The sequence below is a fragment of the Zonotrichia leucophrys genome, chromosome 14 (assembly GCF_028769735.1).
Source record: "Zonotrichia leucophrys gambelii isolate GWCS_2022_RI chromosome 14, RI_Zleu_2.0, whole genome shotgun sequence".
Taxonomy (NCBI): domain Eukaryota; kingdom Metazoa; phylum Chordata; class Aves; order Passeriformes; family Passerellidae; genus Zonotrichia; species Zonotrichia leucophrys.
In genome coordinates this window covers 6,043,127-6,066,756 of record NC_088184.1, presented here as the reverse complement: position 1 = coordinate 6,066,756, position 23,630 = coordinate 6,043,127, and the positions used below count along the sequence as shown (strand labels likewise).

General features: G+C 39.4%; 1 protein-coding gene across 12 annotated transcripts in view; it reads left to right on the top strand.

Moving 5' to 3' along the window:
- The window catches only part of GRIN2A (glutamate ionotropic receptor NMDA type subunit 2A), a 185,526-nt gene that overhangs the window by 82,012 nt on the left and 79,884 nt on the right, over window positions 1-23,630 (top strand). The window contains exon 1 of one of the 12 annotated variants that reach the window (XM_064726414.1): window positions 1,882-2,019. The exons of 10 other annotated variants lie outside the window; for them this stretch is intronic. The gene's annotated coding sequence lies outside the window, so the exon portion shown is untranslated. Of the gene's footprint in view, window positions 1-1,881; window positions 2,020-2,840; window positions 2,886-23,630 lie in introns of those variants that run through there. One more of the 12 variants, XM_064726415.1, reaches the window with a different exon arrangement.

Sequence of the window (23,630 nt, the reverse complement as noted above, 5' to 3'; positions counted from 1 at the left end):
GAGGCACTTGGAAGCACATTGAGATCTTCAGAATTTTCCAGTGCAAAGTTCTGGTTTAATTGTCATCAACAAAGATGTTTTATGTTTTGTCCAATGAGCTTGTGATTGCCTTTTTCTAAGACAGTTTTCATAGCGTGGCTGAAGTATTTTAAGTAAGATTGTAGGCCCTCTTAAAGCAAATGTTGCTCCTTGTACATACCTTGCATGATTTTAAGGCAAAAGAAGAACCTGCTAATATTAGCACAGCTAATTACTTTAATCAATTAGCATGGGATTTCCTAAAATAGCAAATTACATGAGCATGATTATTACTAATTTCTTTAGGCACTGACAGCTTTCTGCCATTGTTTCCTCAGTGCTGGATTAGTGTTTTGCATAAAAATGAAGAGCTTCTCACTGTGGTGATGCTCTGTGGGGTAAGGAAGGTGCAGAGGCCATGTTCCATGGGGCAGCCTGGCTGCCACAGTATGTCTCTCCTGACATGGAATTTTATTTTATTTTATTTTATTTTATTTTATTTTATTTTATTTTATTTTATTTTATTTTATTTTATTTTATTTTATTTTATTTTATTTTATTTTATTTTTTAAATTTCCTTTCTAATCCTTCTACTCTGACCACGTTTTACATCAAGCTTGTTACTTGAAATATTTTACCATCCCAGTGGTTCAATGAGCTGCAGTGGGCACCAAGTCCAGGAGACATTACTCCAAGTGACAGACCATTAGAATTTGGATCTAGATTTTTAGCTCAATGCTAAGTCTTTTGAGTCACTACTTGATCTTGAAATGTGGTTTAAAATAGCTATCAAATGAGGAGCAAGACAGTAAATGTAGATATTTAAAGCTCCTTTGACATGGAGAAGAAAGGAAATTGGGGCTCTTCGAAGGCGTGTCACTCAGTGTGACACATTTTCCTTGGCTGAGTGTGACACAGAAGGGCTGCTGAAGCCCCAGTGGCAGACTGGGATCTGAACACCATGACATAAGAAAAGGCTTTGTCCATCTGTTTCTTGCTGTCTCTGAAAAAATTTGGAAAATTATGGATTTTTACACTTGATAGGGAAATTGGTGTGAGAGAAGCTAAGTTTTAATCTGTGGTGATATCACTATTTGCCGCAGCACAAAGGAGGATTTTTATGACAGAAGGAGCTAGACATGGCCATTTCTCAGACTACACAGCTTCCCTTAATATAAAATGATGCATGAAAATGTTGTATCCTGATAATAGACTCTACTTCAATGTGAAATGTGTCATTGGAGCTCATTTTTATAGTGTTGCACTCTTTTTTGCAAGAAATCCTTTTGTAAAATAGCTCAGACTTCTATTAGTGCTTCTGAACCTTCTCTTCTGGAACAATTTTTGTCACACATTAGGCATGACTTTCGTGGGATGACAGAGATGAGATGTGGGATAGCTTCACTTTTAAGTGCGTGCCATAACACACTGACTTGACTTTAGATGCTGGGTTGGATTTAAGCTGTTCTATATCCTGAGCACTATTTACTGACATCTGTGGGGAAAACCCCCTGAAATAAGCACTTTCCATCTGAACAGCTTATTTAGGAGGGCAGGTGTAGAAACAGGCAATCCCCCAGCCAGGGAGTCATGTGCGTTGACTCAAATGATTTCAGAAAGCTGAACAATTGCTTTATTAAGCTATGCTATATTACACTAATACTATACTAATTACATACTAAAGAGATGCTATACTAAAGAATACTGAAGAAAAACCTGTGGCTGTCTCCAGACAATCACAACACAGGTGGATCCAGTTGGCCAAGGAATCCAAACAACCTTCACCTGTGTCCAATTAACAAATCACTTTGGGTAAACAATCTCCATAACACATTCCACATGTGCCAAGCAACAGGAGCAGTGAGTAGAGATGAGAGGTCTTTTCTTCTCTGAGCTTCTCACTGCCTTTCCCAGGAAGAATCCTTGGGAAAATTGTGCCTGCTGCTCTCTGTGAAGAGCTGCGGCCACAGGCAGGCGTTGCCATGCTCCTTCCACAGCACAGTAAGTTGAAGGATTTTGTATGGGTTTCTATGAAGGTCCCACTCTTTCATGTGTCCTTTAGAACAAATGCTCTAAAATTTACATCTCATAAGGAAGGGGTAGTTTAATGTGATTTAATACATTGATCATGGTGAATATGTTTAGTTGTTGTTTTTCTGTGTAGTTGAACAGCAGTAATGCTCCTTATGGGCTGTCACAGAGGCTGCTGAAGTTCATTTGGTTTAAACAGTCTCATTTTATTTCTCTTGCTTTGGCTACATGCTTGATAGCCACACTCAACACTAAGACTCTTTAATTAGTTTGTCAGATTGGTGAAGTTCTCATTACTCACAGCAGTGCAAAGAAGTAGGTCAGGGTTTGCATGACCTGACAAATGTTTTAATTATATCTTTATTAAAAGAGTTATTAAAAGAGTTAAACTTCTGGTGGGTATAACCAAGTAGGAAATGGGCAATCGAGTTGATATTTGCCTTAGCTTGCAGATTGCATGGAGTAACTTGGAAAGAACAGAGGACCTCTGAGGATTGAAGGAGCTGAGGTTTTGATCTCGTTCTTGTTCTGGCCCCTCCCAGCACCACAGAGGTGATTTAGCCAGCCTGTGTAGTTTGGTGTGCTTGCAGAAGCACGTTTGAACACACCAGTGGGAAGGGAATTGTGGCACAGTGGCTGGGTTATGTTTTGCTGGTGACTCCAGACCACTCTCCAGTGAACAATTGCTCTACAGGGCAGGAGAATGAAACACTTCTTGGTGTCACTATTCGCCTTTCACATCAGTGAGTCCTGAAAAGACTCCTACTACAGAGCTGACACTGCTGAATCGCTTCCAATTAGAGCTGATATGATGTTAATTAGCCTGATGCTGCTTGGTAAGCTGTTTAGCACTTTTGTCTCACCTATAATATGTGCTAAGGGAATTGTGGCTTTCCTTTGAGCAAGTCAGTGAATTTCTGGAAGTAGGAGACTGCCTTGAGGGTCTCAGTGTGTTTATGTGAGGACAGATTTCAGAAGGAAGGGAAAGATTTTTCCTCCTTGGGAGTTTTGCTTGTGAAGACCTGTTATCCATAGCAAAATGATCCTTTGTTTATAATCTAAGTGGAAATTCTCAGTGAAATTGTTCAAAAATACTAATGTATTTACCTACGTGTTTAATCAAGAAACAAACGAATGTGGAACTCTGTGTGCAAAACAGCTGAATTAATGATGTTTTCATTCCACATTTCCTGTGCTTTTAGCTATGTGAGTTCAATACAGCTTTAATTGCTATGTGTGTTTTGCATATATTCCTCCTTACAGAGATGGTGGGTATCTTGGAGTTGATGATGTTGTTACCTACAGAAGAAATGTCAAGTGCTTGAATATTAAACCTTTATAAGGAGTAGGGTTTTAATGCAAATAAACTACCAAACACTATCAGGTGTTCTTGTTCAACTACAAAGTTGAACACTTGATGGGTGTTCTGTCAATTTTAAAGTGCTATTGTGTGGCCTAAAAAAAAAAAAAATCATAAGATTACTCCAGAGTCCCTCTGCTCATTCACATGTGATCACCTAGAATGAAGCTGGAAAATGATCTCATACCATGTGAGCCTGCTGTCTGAATCTGGGCTGATACATTGGCACACATTCCTTTAGTGAAAAACTTGAATTCCAGCTGTGTCTATTAAAAATGAAAATTCCCTTATCCTCATTTATAATTTAATAAATATATATTTTTATGTTCTCTTTATGTAGCAGCCAACAGCTATTCCATATCTTTAGTATGTAAGATGTGTTTTTTATGCTTTTATGGAGGTACTATTAACAAGGCAGCTTCAGTAGTTCCCATTTGATTCATCTTTCCTAAGGAAGTGTTTGGCAGTGCTGTGTGCTCACCTTTCTGAAATGGTGCTGGAGTTTTGCTTGGAAGTTCAGATAGACTTGCACATAGAGCAGAAACCTTGTGTGACATGTCAGCTCTGGAATTACACTTTTGAATGTGTTTTAGAAAGCTGTCATGCCAGAGGAAATGGGGTTTAAATATTGGAAAGCTCTTTTTGGTCTTTGGCCAAATCAGTACTATTGTATTTTTAATAGATGGATAAATGAAATCAAGAAGTCCTAGCTGATTTGTTAATTCATATCAGTTTGTATATTTGCATTTGATTTGAAAAATTTTGGTCAGATGTTAATGGAAATGCCTCAGTGGTGGAAGCAGCATCCTCAGCTGAGTACAGAGAACAATGAATGTGGTGGTTTCTATTTAATTAGCTTTAAAATGTCTGTCTCTCAAGTGAGCTGTGCAAGAACCAACAAAAATGTATACTTGATAAATTAATAGAGCCCATGAATTTTGAATGAAAGGCATTGATCCTAAGGTGCCTTTTTTCTTAAAAAGCTTTATTAAATGCTCAGGAATGGTTTGTTACTGACAAAGTAATTTCATCTGTTTATGCTCAGCAGGTATTTTTGTTTGGCTTGGCATGTCCTTTAGTTTAGGCCTGTCACAGAATTGCCTGGTGAAAATGGGAACTGACATTTTATGTGACCATACTGATAACTGTGACTACAATAAAACAATTATTTTGGCATTTCCTACCTTCAATAAAAAATGTTACTAATTAAAAAACCCACTGTAAAGTCTTACAGAAACTCTTCATCAGTTGAAGAGTATAGTTTACAATCATTGATGCTGATGATTAAAATTTTTGAATTGCAGGAATCCTGGAGATAAAGCAGCTGTAATGATTGCCTGTTGTGGTGACACTGTTCATTTGAACCCTTTCCCCCTGCTTCTGAGAATGTCCAAATAGGATTTTGTTTTGTAAGAGCTAAAGTTTATAAAATTCCATGGTCTCCTTGGTTTTGAGACAATGGAACACTCCAGGTGATGAGGGCACAGTCAAAACCTCTCCCTGAGCTCCAGCCTGGGTGCTGCTGGCCTGCAGCTGCCTTGACTGCTGGTTCTTTGTGGTAGTGAGAACTGATGCATTTCTAGGTGGAGGCGTCATAAAAAAGGATCAGGAAGCCAGGAAAGCAGTCTAAAGAGCATTACTCTTGAATATTTGGGAGTCTGCAGATAAAATACTCTAGAATGCAGTGGTTGGCCGCTGCTCTGTGTGCTGTATGCCTGTGTTGAGGATGGGCTCTCAGCCTGGGAGCTCTGATAAAGGGGCAGCCTGAGCACCAGGGAGTGCTGACTTCTCCAGGCAGCTCTGGTGGTGGTGGTGGCTGCTCTAAGGAGCTGTCCAGCCTGGTGAACAGAACGGTGAGAAAATGGGGCTCCTCAGGGAACTGCCCTTGTCAAGTGGTCTTTGTTGGCTGGACAATCCTCTAACCGGCCTGGCAGGCTTTAGTAACAGAGCAGAAAGTGTGATTTGTATAATATCAAGTCACGTCAGACAAAGCTGCAAAGGCTCCAGCATGACAGGTGTTGCAGAGATTTTATCAGGTACTCAGTATTAAGTAACTCGGCGTTTGCTGGTCGGGAGAGAGCAGCAATAAATACAGACAGTGAATGCCCAGAGATATTCCTATCAAATACAAATGAAGTGAGCAGTATTTGCTAACTGAGGATACTGAGTGGCAAAGGAGGGAATGTGTTTTACTGTCCCCTTTTCACTCAGGCAGGGCTCTGCATGTTTCCTGCTGTTGGGTGTCAAACACCTCTGTGGATGCTGGAGAGCAGCAGCTGGTGGCTCCTGTCTGGACCTGGCCTGAAGGGCTCAGCTCTCCTTGGCTGCAGGCATGGGGACAGGCAAGGCTGAGTGGCACAGAGAGGGAAATGGGACTGGAGCATAAAAGGCTCCTTCTCATAGTTTGCACAGGAAATATTGTCTGGCTTTCATCTGTCTGCAGCCACAGCATGTGTCGCTTCAGCGCGTTGGGGAATTTTTGTGAGAACTTGTTAATGGTATACAAGTTGGGTGAAAGGCATGGGGGTTTTTGTTTGTTTTTGTGTTTTGTTTTTTGTTTTGCTTTTTCCCATTTAATGCTTGAGTGAGTTTGGATGTAATTTCTTTCTCAGTCCCATTATTCTTCCTTTGTATATTAAGGAGTTTCAAAGTCAGTATCTGATTATTGTATACTGGAGGTTTGCCAAAAGAGATGCATTTCAGTGTCTCCAAGACTTTTTAATTACAGTAAGACATTTAGATACCTTTTATTACAGCATGTAGCCAAGGCTTTTGTTTTCTTTTTGTGAATTAATTATTATCTTTCTGGAGACAATTAAATGTGTAATTAACTGAACTTGACTTGCAGGCTCTGTACAAAACTGTGCACCAAAATGGCTCATTAGGATTAGGGTGTTTGGTCTATTTTCAATATTAGGGGGAAAAAAACACTGTTTTTTCTTTAGGGAACGGTGAATGGCGGTAGCTGAAGGTGGAAAAAACCCAAACACCTTATCCTTTCCCTCCTTAATAAGGTCTTCCATGAAGGGACTCTGTGTTTATTCCTCTTGCTTCTGCAGCTGATTTTGGTATACTCTTACAGTTGCTGTAGTAATTGCAGTTAAGAAGGTACAGAATATTTCAGGTCTTCTATCATTAGGAATCAAACACATGGTTTTCAAGAGATGTTTATTCTCTTAGTGGCTTGATGTTATTTAACTCTCTTTTTGCATAAAATAGATAAGAAGTTAAACCCTGAAGTTTTTATAAAGCTGTAGTCAGTCAACACAGTGAGGAAATTATCAACAGAGAATAAAGTGTGTTTTGTGTAAATAATGCATTTTATGCTTGAGGGTGCAGAATAATTAAATAAGAGCATAAAGTTTGATAACTGGAAAAATGCTTTCACTGTCTGAATCTATCAAAGGTCCAATTATATTTAACTAGCACCTGAAGCAGAGCAGGGCAGTGGAAGCTTCCTGCCATTCTTCCTGGCAGTCTGAAAATCCTGTGCCATATTCCCATGAATACAGGAATATTTTAAATAGTGAAATAGTTTATGTAGGAGGTAGAACCCTAGTCATGAGGATTTTGTTAGTGTATTTAAATTACATCTGTACATCTGCAAGTGAAATTCCTTCTTAGTTTTTCTTATGACCAGTGCATGCATTGGCTACAATCAGTTGCTTCTGGATAAGGGAGATCACATGGTGGGCTTTGCTTCCAAGAGGCCCACCTCCACTTCATGTCTGCTTTTGGGCATTTAAAAATTCAAAAAATGAAAATAAAAGTACAAGACTGTAAATTTTGGGTTGAAAACCAAGCAATTTGTATTAAACCTTCTGCTTGAGCTGATGGCTGTGTAGATATTTTCTTTCATTTAGAACATCACTGTAGACAGGCTGGAGAAGTGGGTGTGTTTCTTTGTTCTCCTCCAGAATGTCTTTTCTCTCTTCTAGTCAGCAGTCTGTATCAGTAATAAGCAAATTTTAACCATATCTGATTAACAGCCTATTTACCATTATATATAAATATTTTTGAAGGACTGGACTAAGTCACCCATGTGTTTTCATGCTGGAGAAATCCACAACTTTTGCTTCTTTTTTGCCTGTAAGATGTTGGGAATTTTTCAAATGACTTCATCTTGGGTTTATTTGTATGTTGTCTTATAGAGAGGCTGTGTCTTGGTGGAGAGTTGTTTTTGATAGCAGTACAACATGAAGCATGCCTGTTTCCTCACCTTCCCCCAGCCATCTGCTGTGCCAGCACGTTTGTACGGCGCTGCCGTGAACCAGAGCAAGGAACTGATCTGGCTTCCAGCCAGCATTGCCAAGCCTATATGATATATGGCCTCTTTCCAAAATGTGAATGAATTTCAGAGGACCAACAACTGTGAGAAAATGTGCCCATATAGGTATTTCCTGTGCTGGATGTGAACTTGCTTCATGATCAGACTGAAAGCACAGGATCTTCCCTTCCAGAGGGTTTCAGATCTCTGCCTTCATCTGCCTGGGAGATGTGGTGAGTGTTGGATGGGATACAACTGCCAAGGAATCCATTCACTTTACAAGAGGAGTCTAGATGATTTTGGGATGAGAACAGTGAGGATGATCCACCCCGTAATTTTGAGAAAATGTCTCGGAAAATGTTATACTCAAAAAAGTAAATGCTTATAAAGTGCTGCAGTGCCAAAACCCACTGATGTCACAGGGTACTGCCAGTTCCAAAACTGTATGTGCAGAAAATAGTTTAATTTTAGAACTTTGAATGTGTTGGTGGATTTTGATCCTCCCCCCAGTTCCTCAATCCATCCAAATTTCACAGCTAAGATATTACAGAACCAATAAACTATTTCTGGTTTGAACCCCTTTGTATGGGGTATGGCAAAGGCATTTTTTCTGGTTGTTATTGTTTTGTTTTTTAATATATAGCTATTATGGGAATTGATCATAGACACAGTATAATACTCTTAAGAATGCAGTTCTTAATTTATCAGAATATGCTGGAGGCATTCACTCAGTTCCTCATCTATTTGATTAAGTTTTCACTCATTTTCCAGTGTGCATATTTTCTTTGTAAGAAACATATTAAAGTCCTTAGGTGTCCTCCCACACACCTAAAGCTGTGTTTGGCAGACTGAAAACACTTTGACAGCTGGCTTTTTGGGTCAATTAAAAATAATGCTACATTACTAATGAAAAATTTCTCTTTACCATGCCTAGTAAGATCCAGCAATCCTGAGGGAGCTGATGTTTGATTGCTGTGTTCAGTTTTTCATAGCATGTTGATAGATGCCATCACAAATCAAATTTTACTGGGCATTTGATCCAGTCCACACTTTATTAATTTAAAAAAATATTATTTTTCTGCCACTTCTTTTTCTACCACTGACTCTCCTCAACATGGTTAAGGTTTTGCTCAGAAAAAGGTTTTGCTTATGAGAGACAGTCCTGTAGTCCAAAACCACCTGCTTAGACTTAAAATTAGCCAGGCAGTGCTTGTTTCTGGTGTCCACAACTGCTCTGCTCCTCACTGGAAAGAGTAAAAGCAGCAGTTGGAGACTTCTGTTTCCAAGCACGGATTTTAGGTTGACATCAGTCCAAGGAACAGCCTCTGGCCACCCTTTTGGCTGCCCAGGTTCACTGGACTGAGTGGTTTAATCTTCTGGGCTGGATGGGGTGAGGCTGAGTTTAAGGACGTGTCACTGAAACATTGTTCACTCATGTGCAACTCATGTGGGTAAAATCCTCTCAGAGAGGATCTCAAATGGGTTGGAGTTTTCACTTCTGTGTTTCTCTGCCTCTGTGTATGAGTATGTTAAGGAAAGCAATTCTTTTTGGACGTGATTTTTTGATATTGATACAACATATGCAACAGTTAAGGATTATCTTTGCAGGTCCAAGACAGGAATTTTGATACATTTTGCATTCTCAACTAAGGTGTTTGATTTGGCATTTTTTTTGTCTTAAGACACCTATCTCAGGTACCATTCTATTTTTCCTTCCAGTGATTTTTGGATGGGTGTTAAGCCATTTATATAATCTGTTAATAAGTAGGTTACTGTGGACTCAGTATCACACAATGATTAGAAAGCATTTATGCATTTCATTGCTTTCCTGGGGAAAGCAGTCACTTGTATTATAATTGTTAGACTTCTTAAGTAATTCTCCTGAGCATGTCTCAAAACTAATTGTGACCAAGGTCGGAAGAGTGAAGAGCTTTGGAAGCTGTGGAGGCACATGGCTGTAAAAACTGCATTAAGAAATCCAGTATTTTTCAGCCAAAAAAGATAGCTTTAGGCTATAGGGACTTAGCATATTTGGGGCTTCCTTGTGTGCTGGCACTGCAGATGGCTGCTGTGTCATTGGGATCTGAGCACCAACTCCTGGGCTGGGGAGCCTTGTGAGACAACTCAGTGACAGGAAGCTTTTGCAGAGAGCTTGCACCCAACTATCTTTTAAATTGAAATTCCCATGTGCTGAGAAGGCTTCCACAAATCCAAGATGACAAAGTAGCCCAATGACTAGGAGTTACGGATGATGCACCACTTCTTGTTGATATATGCTCCCTTTCTAAAAATAATTAGAGATGCTGAAGTAACAGAACTGCTTGGGGTGCATTTCTGAAGTTCATCATGAACTGATTTTTCTTGTGCCATCCTCTGAACATGTCTGTGTCAGCACAACTGAGCCTTCTTCCATGATGTAAATGTAAAACTGCTGCAGGTGTCAGAACAGGACTGTCATATTTGGAAGCAGAGTACTGTGATGGCTCAAGACATTTGGGTATAAGCATCAAAATTTAACACATTGTTGTTAGTCACAAAGGGCTCCTTAGTCATTGGACACAGTCTGTGAATATGTAGATTGAACAATCAAAGTAAAACTCATATTCCCAATGGCCTCTGCATGTCTGGTGTCTGATCATCTGCTCCAGGCAATGCTGACTCTGGGGACTGGGTGCTTTGCAGCCTTACATGCCTTTAGTGTTTTACCAAATTTTCTTCTATTTTCTCCATCTAGATACTTACCAAGACTGTACTTCCCAGTAAATGTGTGTGTCCCTGCAGTCTATTCATAGCTCTGACTGCAGTGATCTCAGTGTTGAGACATTTTTCCTTTTTGCATGAGCCAGAATGAGGCTAAATTGTTCACAGAAGGTTTGGGATAATAAGCAGGATAAACACCTCTGCTCTAAGCATCCAACTGTTGGAAAGACAGATATTGAGCAGATTGATTTTGTGAAACTTGTAATGTCAAGTATTTATTCCACTGCAAGATGGTCTATTTAAGTTTATAATCATAAATGCTCTATGCACAGTTTATTTCAATGAAGATAATTGAATTTAATATCTTGAAATATATATGAATAGAGGTGAATTTAATAGCTTGTGCAGTCAGCAAACATTTGTACCCTGCATGACAGTAAATCAGATGCATCACACTGTTTCCTTCTTTCCTGGCAAGTTATGAAGAAACAGCTCAAGAAGTGTTGGCAGCTAGCACAGCCTTTTAGGCCTAGGTAGCTGGGAATAGTCTGCCTGGTTTCTTCAGTTCTTGCCAGGGAACAGGATGAAGATTTGGAGCTGTGTCTGATCTGTGCTGATTTCAGTTCTCTGGTTTCTGCTGAGGGAGCAGAATCCCCTCATTGTTGTCCATGCTGCAGCCTGGGAGCAGCTCCTGCCTTGTGGACCTGGAAGTCTGAGACTTCAACATTTGGTTCTCCTCTAAGTATCAAATATGAACGTCCTGGTGTGCCTGCTTGTGAAAATACCAATTATCTGTATTAACATAGCTATATAGCCTCAGAGCCTGTTGAATTTCACCTGTAACAGAAGTTAAGCAGAGATGAGGTGACTGAAGTTTGTTCAGGTAATTTCTGCCATACAGCTGCTGGGATGGGTGTGGAGGTGTGCTTTGCATACAGAACTGCATTTAGTGACAGCAAATGCTTAAAGTCAGTTTGAAAACTTAATGTTTCTGGTGTCTCTTCTCTCTCTTCCTTTTTTATTTTTTTTAACTCTTCTACTCCCCCACAAACTCCTTTGCTTTTTGTATATGTTAGTGATTATTTTTCTATAGAATTTTATGGTAATCTTTTGAAGGTTGCTTGGCAACTACTAATTCTCATTTAGGAGGAGCTTACATATAACAATCTTGGGCTTTAAAGTGTTTATAACAATCTTAGAGGAGAGTTGTGTCCAGAAAGAATCCTGGCTTTCAAACCAGGAGGCTTCTGTTCTGGTTAGAAAGGTTCTTCTGTGAGGATTCACATTAGCACTTTTGACCAAGATAGCTTTTTGCAAAGACAAAGATGCATTTTCAGTGCTCAAAATGATTACAATTGAATTAAAGGAGTCAGTGAGCACAATACATACAGGGAGTGCTGCATTTCTGCTCTCTCACTCTTCAGCCCTGTGGCACAAGGAAAGGATGGGGATTTGGCCCATACAACCACGGCTCCAGCTTTTGTTCACTCAAAGCTTTGCGACTGCTGGGAAGAGACTGTGCCCTGCCTCTGGCTCAATTCCAACCTTCTGCTGAACCATTTCTCCCTGTGAATGGCTCCTGTGCTGTGTTCCTGAACAAGCAAAAATGCCATTTCCTGCTTGTTCTAATAGTGAATGGTTTAATATGAATCCAGTCTTGACATCAAAAGAGGGTAATTTCAGTTTCCTTGGTGGAGGTGGGAGGTGTTGGTACCCCAGTGGTCTGTCCTTATTTGTGTCCCTCCCTCCCTGCAATTGGTCTGACTTTGACCCAGGTTGGCAATGGTGCACTGGGATGTTCCCCTCTGTGGTGATACCTGCCCAGCACAGCAATGTTGTTTCCCTCTCTGTACACTGATTAACTGTGGCACCTCATGGTTTCTGTAATTCTCAGCTTGTGCTTCCACAGCTTGTAGCCGACTGTCATATTTCAAACTGGTGTGAAAACTCTTTGGGGCAGTGTGAAAACACCTATAATTAATTAATCAAGCATCTAGTGTGTGTTCAGTGGGTAAATGACAACATGTGACTTTGCTTGGCACTCCCAGGTTTGTCATGGTCTGTGAAGCTGCGCTTAGCAGAGGGTGACAGCAAAGAATAAGAGGGGCTTTCCAAAACATTCTACAGATCTGGATTTGCTTAGAGCCACCCCTCTTCTGAAGTTTCTGAGGACAGCAGGGCTCTGCAGTTGTCATTTGGTGCCTTTCAGAAGTGGTGTCTCCCCTCAAAAGCAGCCAGCTGTGGGATTCTCCTGTGATGTGTGGCTGTTTTACCCTTGATCCCCTGGCTGCTGCAGTGTAATCCATGGGCTGCACGAGCTCTGGCAGCTCCTGGTTTGGTTGGCTCTGCTGGAAGTGCGCATGGAGCCGATGCTGGATAACTGTGATAGTTCTCTCAGAGCAGTACCAACAGCTGTTAAACACAGAGCCCTGCTTGGAAGTATGGGATGTGTTAGGAATATACCAATGCTCGGATCCCAAAGGAATTGGGGCTCTGATAATGCTTTGAACTTAACTGGAGTGGGCATCTACCTGGATATCTTCAAGAATGTGAGCCTTAAGCCCATAGGACATTTTAGTCCTGCAGTCCCTGTGGCCTTGGGAACATTATTCAGCTTTCAGAAGATCTTTTCTCCTGTAGAATGAATTAAACCAAATAACGTTTTATTCTTGTAAGAGACTCTCTTTTTCCCTGAAGGAGAAGGAATTTAAAGCCTTTAGCAATGCTAAGCATTAGAAGAGTTAGAAGTATCAAAGGAGATAGATAAGGATAGATGGTTTCTTTGACAGTTTTGTCTCCCTGCCGTGCCAAGTGACAGCCAACATCTTATTTTAGAGGAAAACTTTCCATGCTGAAAATGGTGGCACAGAAATTCTTTCCTTTGGCCTCATTCAAATGCAGCTGATCTTGGTGATACTTCATGCTGATGGCAATTTTACAGTATTGTACATCTAAGATAAATTTCATTCAAAACCAAGTGGGCCCAATGGGAAAAGTTAGATTCAGTTTTACAAGAGCACAGCATAAAGAACTCTTAATGAAATTAATTTTCTAGTCTCATCTGGCTGTGTATCTGGAAAAACTGCTAAATTCAGCATTTAGAAGTGGGAGAGAAAATTATTCTAATTTTATTTATTGATTGAAGCAATGCTAGGTTAAACTAATATCACATTAATGCTTGCACTGTTTGCATTAATGTAGTATTTTGTAAAACATAAATAAATATGTAGGTGTCTTCTCAAAATCAGAGAGATCAATTTTTAGACTGTTTTACAGACTTTGCCAGATTAATTAGTGCAGTTATAAAAAATGTTTGCAGAGGCACTTTTCATTAGGACTATCAGTGAAGGGTCTAAAGCTATAAAAGGACAATTGCTACATCAAATGTCATTAGGTATTTTTCACAAAGAGTGCAGTGCATGCAAAGAAGGATTCTGCATGTAAATACAGAATCTATGAGTAGGCAGTTTTTGCTAGTGGACAATTAGAAAACTCCACGTTGAGTACCCTGAGACCCTAAGAGAGAAAGTGAGGATTTTATGGAACAGCTTTTCCCCCGTCAAAAACTCTCCAACCTCAATAACTCCTATTTACATCCTGTAAAACTGAAAGTCAGGTTTTCAGTCTGTGATTTAGGTCTGCCAACATGTTTATTTTATAACTAAAAATAATAAACAATGCTGTTGAAGAATGAAATAAAAGACTGGGGTACAGTTGTCGGGATTGCCACTGGAGTTTTGCTGAGGCTGCTGCTGCCCTGAGGTGAGGAGCAGGAAGGGGCTGGCTCTGCAGTCTGTCTGTCTGTCAGTCCTGCTGTGCTCTGGGCTCCCCTGGGACCTGCTCTGCAGTCCAGGCACTGCCTGGTGCAGCTTGGCCATGTGCACTCTGAATTCAAACACGTGCTTCATGAGCAGCCCTAGGAGTGATACAGGACTTGCTCAGCTTTAATTGTGAACCTGTTTTGTCTTTGCCTTGATCCATTAGACAGCCTGGCTCATCCAGACAGGCTGGTACAATAAATTCTGAGAGGAGAGAGTCCTCCATGGATGTGAGACGAGCTCTGCATCTCTGCCTGAGCCACTCTGTAATCACTGCCATCTAATCAGTGCTGCTCTTCTAATCTAAAAATGAAAGTTTCCTGTTTGCTAAAAATTTAACAATTCCAGTCGGGCATTTTATCTTAACCTACAAGGAACAGATAACAGCTTGTGGCAGTTTTTGGTCAAGCAAAAGCAATCACAAAATTTACTATGGGGTGTGGGGTCTCATTTGAGCTGTTCCTCAGCTAAACCACCTCCTATGCAATGAGCTTCCCCCAAAAACACAAATGGCTTTAAACTCTATTCTAATGAGCAAAGGTTTTAAAAAATGTGTTAAGCAGCAAAAATTGGAAACATTTCAAAGAGAGGACAGGAAAGGTTTATATGGTAATTTCCCAGGAATCACTTTTCTAAGATGTGATTACTCTGTTTGCTTTGCTTTCCTTCAACAGGATAATTACAGACAAACGTGTTGGGATAAACTCCTCTATGTTTAGGAATCATTGAAACACTGTAATGCTATGATTATGGAAAGTCTGTAAATTAGCTATGAGCACTACAGAAATAATCAGTGTGGCTCAGCACACATGGGGTTCAACACCCACAAACAGGCTTTTCTTGCTGAAAATGATATTTTTGTTTGTTTCAAATGCACTGTGGGTCACTTGGGAGCTATGTCTTTCTTCCACTTCTAATTAAAACAACTCATTTAAAACAGGAGGAATTTAATTTTCTCTTAATTATTTGTGAAAAGCCCAAAAGTGATTTCTGTCACAGCCTTTTAATGACAGAAGAAAATGCCTTCCACAAAACATCAGGTTCTTCATCCAGGAAAGCATTATGCCAGCAGATTTTTTAAAGGAGTACTTCACAGATCTGCAAATTAGAGATTCACCTTTTTTAAAGTGAAAAGAAAGAGGTTTGCACCCTTTTTGCTCCAAAGAAATGGATACTTGCTTTCTTTTAGCAAAAATGCATGTTTTCTATTCCTGGGTATCAAACAGCTGACCACACAGGTACTGCAAGGCTTTAAATATAAATTCGGAATGTCAGAATTTTCTAATCTGAGATTTGTCTTTTATGGAAAAGAGAGCATGCCAGATCTGCATAGATGAAGAGAAAGTGTTAAGTTTTGTGGGTTTTGGCTTTTTGTTTATGACTTTGCAAGGTTGGTAAAACACTGAAAGAAAGAAGAAAGAATACGTGCAATTTCATTTCGTAAATGAACCATCATATGCTTTTTGCTATTCAAGGAACCCTAGAATGTGTTTGGGTTATGTTTGGAAGTTATGACCATATGCCAGTTCAGGTATAATCCTCCCTCACCACCTCCTGGAGACAGTACCTGGGTTTTGGTATCAATTTTTTCCTGAGCCAGGTGTGAGTAGTTGAACACCTCTGAGACTGTTAATGGTGATGAATGTGATACACTGATCATAAGAAAAAGACCTGTGTGTTTTGGAGAAACATACTCCTAACATGCTAATGACTCTACTGGGATCCTTTGTAGATCTAGAAATGAACAATTTGTTTAGGTTAAAATGTTATGGGAAAAGCTTCTGTAATTTTTCACAGATAGTAAGTTGGATATTTGCTTTCCTTGCATCATGAGTGCAGGTTTTACAGCCATGGGTGCTGACCAGCTGTAGAATCATTTGAGATTTTTGGATCAGGCCTTTCCTGTTTTGAGATTTTGCTTCTGAAAAACTGCTTGAAATATCATTCTGGAAATTGATGAAGTCTAAAGGGAAGAACATCCCTGCAATCTCTGTATGCTTTATCTGCATGATGTGTTATGAAATTTGCTACTCCTTTCTGTAGTATTTCATCAGTCTGCCTGAGTGCAAGTTTAGTAGAGCTAAGTTAAATTTCTGTGGGTACACAGAGTATTACTGACATGAAAGACAAGCATGAAAGCGCTGTGGAAGAATTGTAGCCTGAAGGAAATTTCAGCCAGTCCACTTTCATTAACTTTAAATGGCCTTGGCAAGTCTGAGGTGTAATCCAGAGAGAAACTTGGAAGGCAGGAGCACTGCAGAAAGGGAACTGGGATGTGAAGAGGAATTGTGAACCGGGTTGGAGAGGGAATACACACAGAGCTCAGAACATGACCTGGATTCTGAACAAAACAAGCAACAAAATGCTTTATCCCTGCTTACCTTCAATGCAAGTCTTCACAACTTTCATCCAGATTTGATGCTGTTCCAGTGCTTAATTTGGCTGATGGGTAAATTATAGGCAATGTTCTTCTGGTTGTGATGAACTAGAAACCACTGTTTGAATCCTTCTTTATGGAGAGGCCATACTTTTCCATATATGCTAATTTCTGCTATAGTCCCCAGCATCTGTATATTACTTTAATTATGTTACGTTTATTTATACCTAATTCTGTGCTTTGTGTTGAATTTTGCTCATGAATAGTTTATAAAATCTGTTCTTTCTCTGGGATTTGGGTGAGGTTGTAAGAAATAACAATTTTTCATAGGAAACACAAATGGGATGTTGTCACTGATCACCACAAGCTGTTTGAAATTTACATAGAGAGCAGGAACGTGTTAGTGTGTCTTGTTTCTGTGGAGTGACTGTATAATGACAAATTTAACTCCTTAATGAGATTGGTTGGGCAAAAAATTACAAGGAAAATGTGCTTCTTAATCCTCTGGAGGGAGATGAAACTGCACAAGTCTTCTGGCGTAAATAATACTACACATACAGTGTAAAATTTAGTATGTACAACATAGTTGATTTTACAAGCTTGAATTTTTTTATCAGATGTTAAGAGAATTCACAGTTTTTTCATCTTTAATTTTTATTCCACAATCATATTGTTATCAGTTCAGACACTAAGATAATTTAAGTCAAGTTATATCCTGTGTTTTAGATATATCCTGTATTATGGGCATCAATTGCAACACATCATCATCCATATGTACTAAAAAAACTCTTCTAGTAAAACACCCACTTTTAGACCAGACTTATCACTTGACAGAGATTAGAAACCATTTCTGTATGGATGTGTTTGAGACATTTCATGAGGTGGGGCACTGTGACATGATTTGTGCTGAACTATTCCATCTATTGTTGGGGATAAGTAAATCTTCCAGGAGGAAAGATTTACAAGGATATACATTATTCTGTCTCCCTCTAAGGCTTACTCCTTATTACAAAGGGAACCTGTTATATCTTGGAAACTGAGAGCTGTTGAAATGTAGCTTTTGTGAAAATCCCATTTTACGATCCAGTCATTTTACAAATGCAGTCTGAAATAACAGACATTAGTGCTGGCTAAGCTACATTGTGGAGAGTAATGGACAATTATTGCTGTAATTGAGTGAGTTAAACTTTTATTGGCTCTCACTAATTTTATTTTAAATCATGTTATTCTTAGTATTTGTTTATCAATAAGGGTGATTAACTTGAAGAAATGGGCTTTGTAAATGGCATTCCTTAACTGCTTGTGATTTGTGTCCGGTCACCTGTCACATTGCATTACTTCTGCTCTGAGCCTTTCTATATTTTCTGAAAAAGAGCATGAATTCAAATGACAGAACTTCCTGTTTGTGTTTTCAAATGAAAGTGTTTCATTCAGAATTGGATAAAAAATTTCATGTGTAATGCTTTTACTGAGAACCAGTGGTTGTCCAATTTTTTACTGATAATAATCCATAAATAAATATTTCCGTAAAAGGAAATATTTTCTGATACCCATGAGGGAGTTAATTGTTTTGCACTGTTCATCTATTTCCAACATGCTGAATGTTTGTCTGGCTCTGTGCCAGCCCTGGACAGCAGAACTGGGATAAGATGTGGTGGAAATAGCTGAGCTGTGACCAGAAATGGCTTTTAGATGCAGTGTTCCAGATGAAATTCTAACTTGTGGGACACCTGGTAGGGTCAGAGCTCACCTGACTCCTCCTGTCTTGTGGTGCTTTTTAACTTCTGCCCTTCTTGTCCAGGCCTATAAAAGGGAACTGTTCCCTTCCAGTGGGTGGAATTTTGCTCCTCTCCTCCACTCTGGTAATCCAAGATCCTTTGAGTGGCTCAGGGATTCTGAATTCCTTGCCAGTGACTTTGCAGGCTGTGCCAGGCAAGCTGAGCACAGAAGATCCCTGCTGAGGGTGTTGGCCCACTCCCTGCAGCACGTGCTTGGTGACACAAACATGGTCATTTGTTCCGGGTGTGCTTTGTGGAGACACCTTTGTCCTGAGTACCCTGCTCCTGACCTGATCAAACCAATTCCCCTGCCATGGGGAGGCAGGAGCAGCAGGGAGCTTTCTCTGCATGAGCATGTACTCCTGTTTTTGGGGTTTCTAATGGACTGACAGACTCTGGGCAGGTAGAACAGCTGTCTGTCCAGCAGGAGGAATGCCAGGTCCCATGGAGTCATCCAGGTATCCATCTCCTCAAGAGCTTCACCTGGGTAAGCAATTCCACTTTCTGTGGAATGGAGCCTGTCAAGCACTATAGCAAAGATTTTACATCTCAGTTTTCTTTTCTTTCCCAATTTTCAGTGTATACTGTGCAGAAAGACTGTCTTATTTAGTAAGGATTTGAAAAATCAGCGCTTTTCTCCCTAATATGAGCTGGATCTGAACACAGAACAATCCCTGCTTGCTCCAGAAGACTGTCTTCATTGCAGAAAAGGTGGAGATTTGGCACAGCTTAATTATTTGGGTGTTTTAAATTATCTGTTAATGTAACATGAAGTATCATTATCTGACAAACTTGAAATCACATTGCTTGTATACAGAGAATTATGAGTCACTGAGAGGAAGGTCAGAACTGCCTAGTGAGAGCTGTGCACTGAGTTTCCCTGTTCTTCCACATTTCACCTGTATTTCAGGAGTTCTTGTGGAATATATATATAAATTATATATATATATGTATCTGTTGCAATATATTGCAAGGAGTCAGATCATAACTTTTATCTTTTCCTTTCTGATGTTACATCACAGTCAGTCGTTGTGAAGATCAATCCTAAATTACTTAATGACATGTTTAATAATAGTGAAATAATACACCTGCTGTGAAGATCAGGTATCAGATGGAAATGGCTGGGATGCTGCTCAATCAGTATTTTCACACTGGATTTTGGGCACCATAGGTGATTTCTAAAGGACCTGCAAAAGAAAAGCATTCTTTGTAAACTTAACTTTGCTGTTCCAGAGTATGGCACTGGGGACACAGAGACAAATGGAGATGAATAGTTTAAGGGAAAGCACATTCCCTTGTGCCCTTACACTGAATTCTGATCTGAAACTGCAACTTCCTTAACAAGCTTTGTTACATAAGGCCCCCAAAATGTAACAATACTCATCTTTTATGTGCGGAACCGAAAGCTTTTAACAACTTATAACAGGTGTTTTGTTTGTTAGTCATCCCACACAAAAGGGTTTTTTTCAAAGGAACCCAAAGGATTGGCATCTAAATCCTTTTGTTCTGTTAATGAAAATGATCAAGAACTCCCACTTTGTGTTTGTAGAGAAACTATTTCAGTTAACTGAGCATGAAATGCTTTTCTGAGGACACACTGAGTAGCAAAAATATAACGGGAATGGATGAACCCTCACATTTGTGCAGATGCTCCTTTCTGCTTAAGCAAACCCACTCCTGAAAACTTTTGAGCACACTGAGCTCCCATTGAACTTAGATGTGATGGTATTTGCAATTTAATTGCACAATGGATACTTGAAAAATCTAACTGTTGTTGCATATACCAAGATTAGCTACAAGTCTTTCTTTGTTTCATGCCTAGGTTAGAAAAACTCAAAATTACAATTTCATATTTTCACAGAAATCTGTGGAAGTAATTTATTTTTTGGTGTTGTACCTATCCAGAAAAGTGCTGCATGCTTTGTGTTGTTAAATGCAACTAGTAAAAATTTCTGGGCTTAAAACCATCAATCCATATAATAAGTTTTGTTACTTATTTGTGTTCAGCAGAAGGATTATGATGTTTCTTTCTTCAAAGATATTGTGCAGGTTCAGAAAGATGTCTTCAGTCTTCTTCACATTGTACAAACATGTTTTTTTAATAGCTGGAAATGAGATACTCGGTTTGCTGTAACACTGCAGCATTTACAGTGTGTGGTATGACTGTTAAATCTATAATAATTTCTAGAAAGAATTACTATGCCTTGTAAGGAGATGAAAAATCGTATTTTGAACATTTCCTTTCTTGATGTTGTTTTGCCTCTGATATTAACTGTAAATCAGAGCCATGCTTAAAGATGTTTTGCCTCTGCATAACTAAGGAAAAGTAACAAGCTAAGCTATTTCACAGAAGAAGTAGTTTTACTGCCCATGGAAAGTCTCAGTAATTTGAATATATGTTGGTAAAGCTCTTCTGCCTGGAGTATTATTTGCTTATGGGAATAATGCTTGGGAAATCTCTTGATGTGTGATATTCTTGCAACTAAATAAGTTGGTGCATCCTTAAACAGAATGCCAAAAAGAAAATGTAGATTTAATCAAATGTGAGGAACAGTGTGGGTAGTCAGAAAAGTAGGTGCATTGGAGTTTTTTGTCTGCACATTTCTGTTACATTACCTCACCCTCCATCACAGAATGCAGTCAGTGCTTATGTCCTTATCTGGATTGGGATGGGGGAAACTGTTGGATCTGCCTGCAGCTGAACTCCACAGCCTTCCTGAACTCCTTCTGCTGTGGATGCAGCAGCTCTGAGCACTGGAGCCCTTGCCACTGCTTTAGCACAAATGTGATTTGTTTTGTGATTGTTCAAAGGCTCTGCAGTGAGTGCCAGTGAAATACTGTTCATTGTTGGTGTATTTTGTGCTGCCTTCTTATCAGTAGGATTAATTCTAGGATGAGCAGTTAGTCACCCTCTCCTCTTCAGCTAGGGTGATATGTAAGTATGGATTTAGATCTCATATCAGAAATTTTGTAACTGAACTTGCTTCTGACCTGCTGCTCTTAAACGTACAGTGGAAAAGGAAATTAATCTCTAGATTGATAGGCTGATCCCTCAGTCTGAGAAAGCCTGTAATATCTATTAGCATAACACAAGAGCAGCTGCAGTTTTGCCCAGAGGCTGGAGATGGTGCCTGAAGAGGAAAATAGAAAGGATAAGCATGAATGGAACTTCCTTGGAGTACAGTCCCCTCTTCAGATGTGCTGATTGTACCTCAGAGCAGAGGAGCATTCTGAGCATTGTGAAACTCTTCCTCCAAGAGGAATTTAATGTGCTTTGGGTGAGTTACAGGGGTTTTGTCACTGCTTTCCCAAGGCAGGTGAGTCAGGTTTGCTCCTCTTCTTGTTTAGCACCCAGACTACCTGGGGAACCAAAATGCCTGTCTTCTTGATGAGATCAAGAGTCTTCAATCTCTTATCTTCCTCTGATACTTAAATTTATCCTACAAATCTCTGTTGCCATGGAAAGCTGCTTGGAATGGCTCCCTTGAACTCTGCTCAGCCTTCCTCTTAAAAAATTCCCTTCCCATCTGTCTGCCTGCCCTCCCCAGCTTGTCTCTGGCTGTTGGGTTTCTCTCTGGTCCAAGCAGTTCACAGAGGTGCTGCTCCAAGATTTCTGGCTCATCAAGGAAAAGCACAGTTACAAGCACACAGTAAAAAATTAAATTGGCTTTTTAAATTTCTTTTATTCTCCTAATGTTCTATACTCACCATTTGGTGGAAGGGGGTGGAGGAGGAGGTTGTTTGTTACCTTCGTTTTTACTTGCTAAGTGGAGATGTATGGAAATGACTTAGTTAATGGTTTTCTGGCTTCTCATCCTCAACACAAGTGAGAAGTGTTTTAGCATTCGGTTGAGGCCAAATGTTTTTAGATAAGGAGTTGATATCTTAAGGCATTTTATTTATATTCAATTATGCTTCTCTTTCTATATAGTGTATGACATTTATGCTCACGTGCAATACATACTATAAGCAAACAGCCTTTTTGGCTTAATTCAGCTGCTATTAAATCCTAAATTGCTACTGATTTTGGATTTAATGCCAAATTCTTGGCCAAAGTTCTGTTTACAGGATTAATAAGATTGGATAGTGTTATTTTAAAAGCTCCTAATGGCAAAAGCTGTAAATTTTCGTAACTTTTGTCGATGTGTGAACTGTAAGTGGTTTGATATTGCAGGATTTTCCTGTGCAATACTTGTGCTAGAAAAGAGATATTAACAGAAAATTAAACTTATCCTCAACCACCCTAAATCTTTGTTCTAAGCAACTTTTCCTATAGGTTGGGGTATACAATATGTATGAAAATGACATTTTAAAAGTCATATAATTATGCAAAGTGCTTAGGGGTCTTGCATACTAAATAGCTGGAATGAAAATTTGTTCCTGGGAGGAATTATTGCATGTCATTGATTCTTGAAAGTTTCCATAAGCTGTTCAGACAACTTACACTTTTTGATTGCACAGCAATAGTAATATAAACACATCAAATTTTACTTAGCTAAAATATTGCCACTACATATTTTAATTTAGCAGATACTCAAGAAGATGTCAAGTAAATTGCATTCTAGCACATTCTGTGGATGGCTCACAGTAACTTGTGTGCAGGTTTAAACCTATGGTATGGTAGAGTGAAGTCAGTATGGGTAACTGATTCTGGAAAGAGAATGAATTAGGCTGGTGCTGTAAAAAGCTGTTAATCAGACAAAATGTGACCACTGTGCTTTTTAAATACTTATGATATTATCCTTTGGGGCAGTAAGGTATGTAAGTCTTAACTATTACAATAAAATTTTATTTACTGAAAATCTAAAAAATATGAATTGGCAAGCTTCAATTCTTATTTAAAGAGGAAGACAAAGCACTATTTTTAATTTTCTGTCTTTTTGGAGTTGCTTGAAAACTTTAGAATCTTCCTTTGTGTCACAGATCCATCTGACTTACCGAAACCTGGCTATCTGGGATTCATTTTGGACCTGGTCCCCATGAACAGGGCTTATTTCAGGAAGCATAGACATTATCAGCAGGATTGTTTTCAGGATTAATAATTAGACCTAGCTGTCTGTTCCAAGAAATAATATAACACACTGTAACCTAAATGCTTTGCTTTTATATTCATTTAAGTTCCCCAAAATGCCCATGAATCAAGAGCAGCTCACCTGTGATGGCCTTATGGGAGCAGATGTGGTTCAAAGTGAATGAACTAATTGATTTGATAGATAATTCTCCACAGTCAGACTGCAACTGGAGGAAGGTGAGGTATTCCTCATGGCCCAGTGTTTGTTTT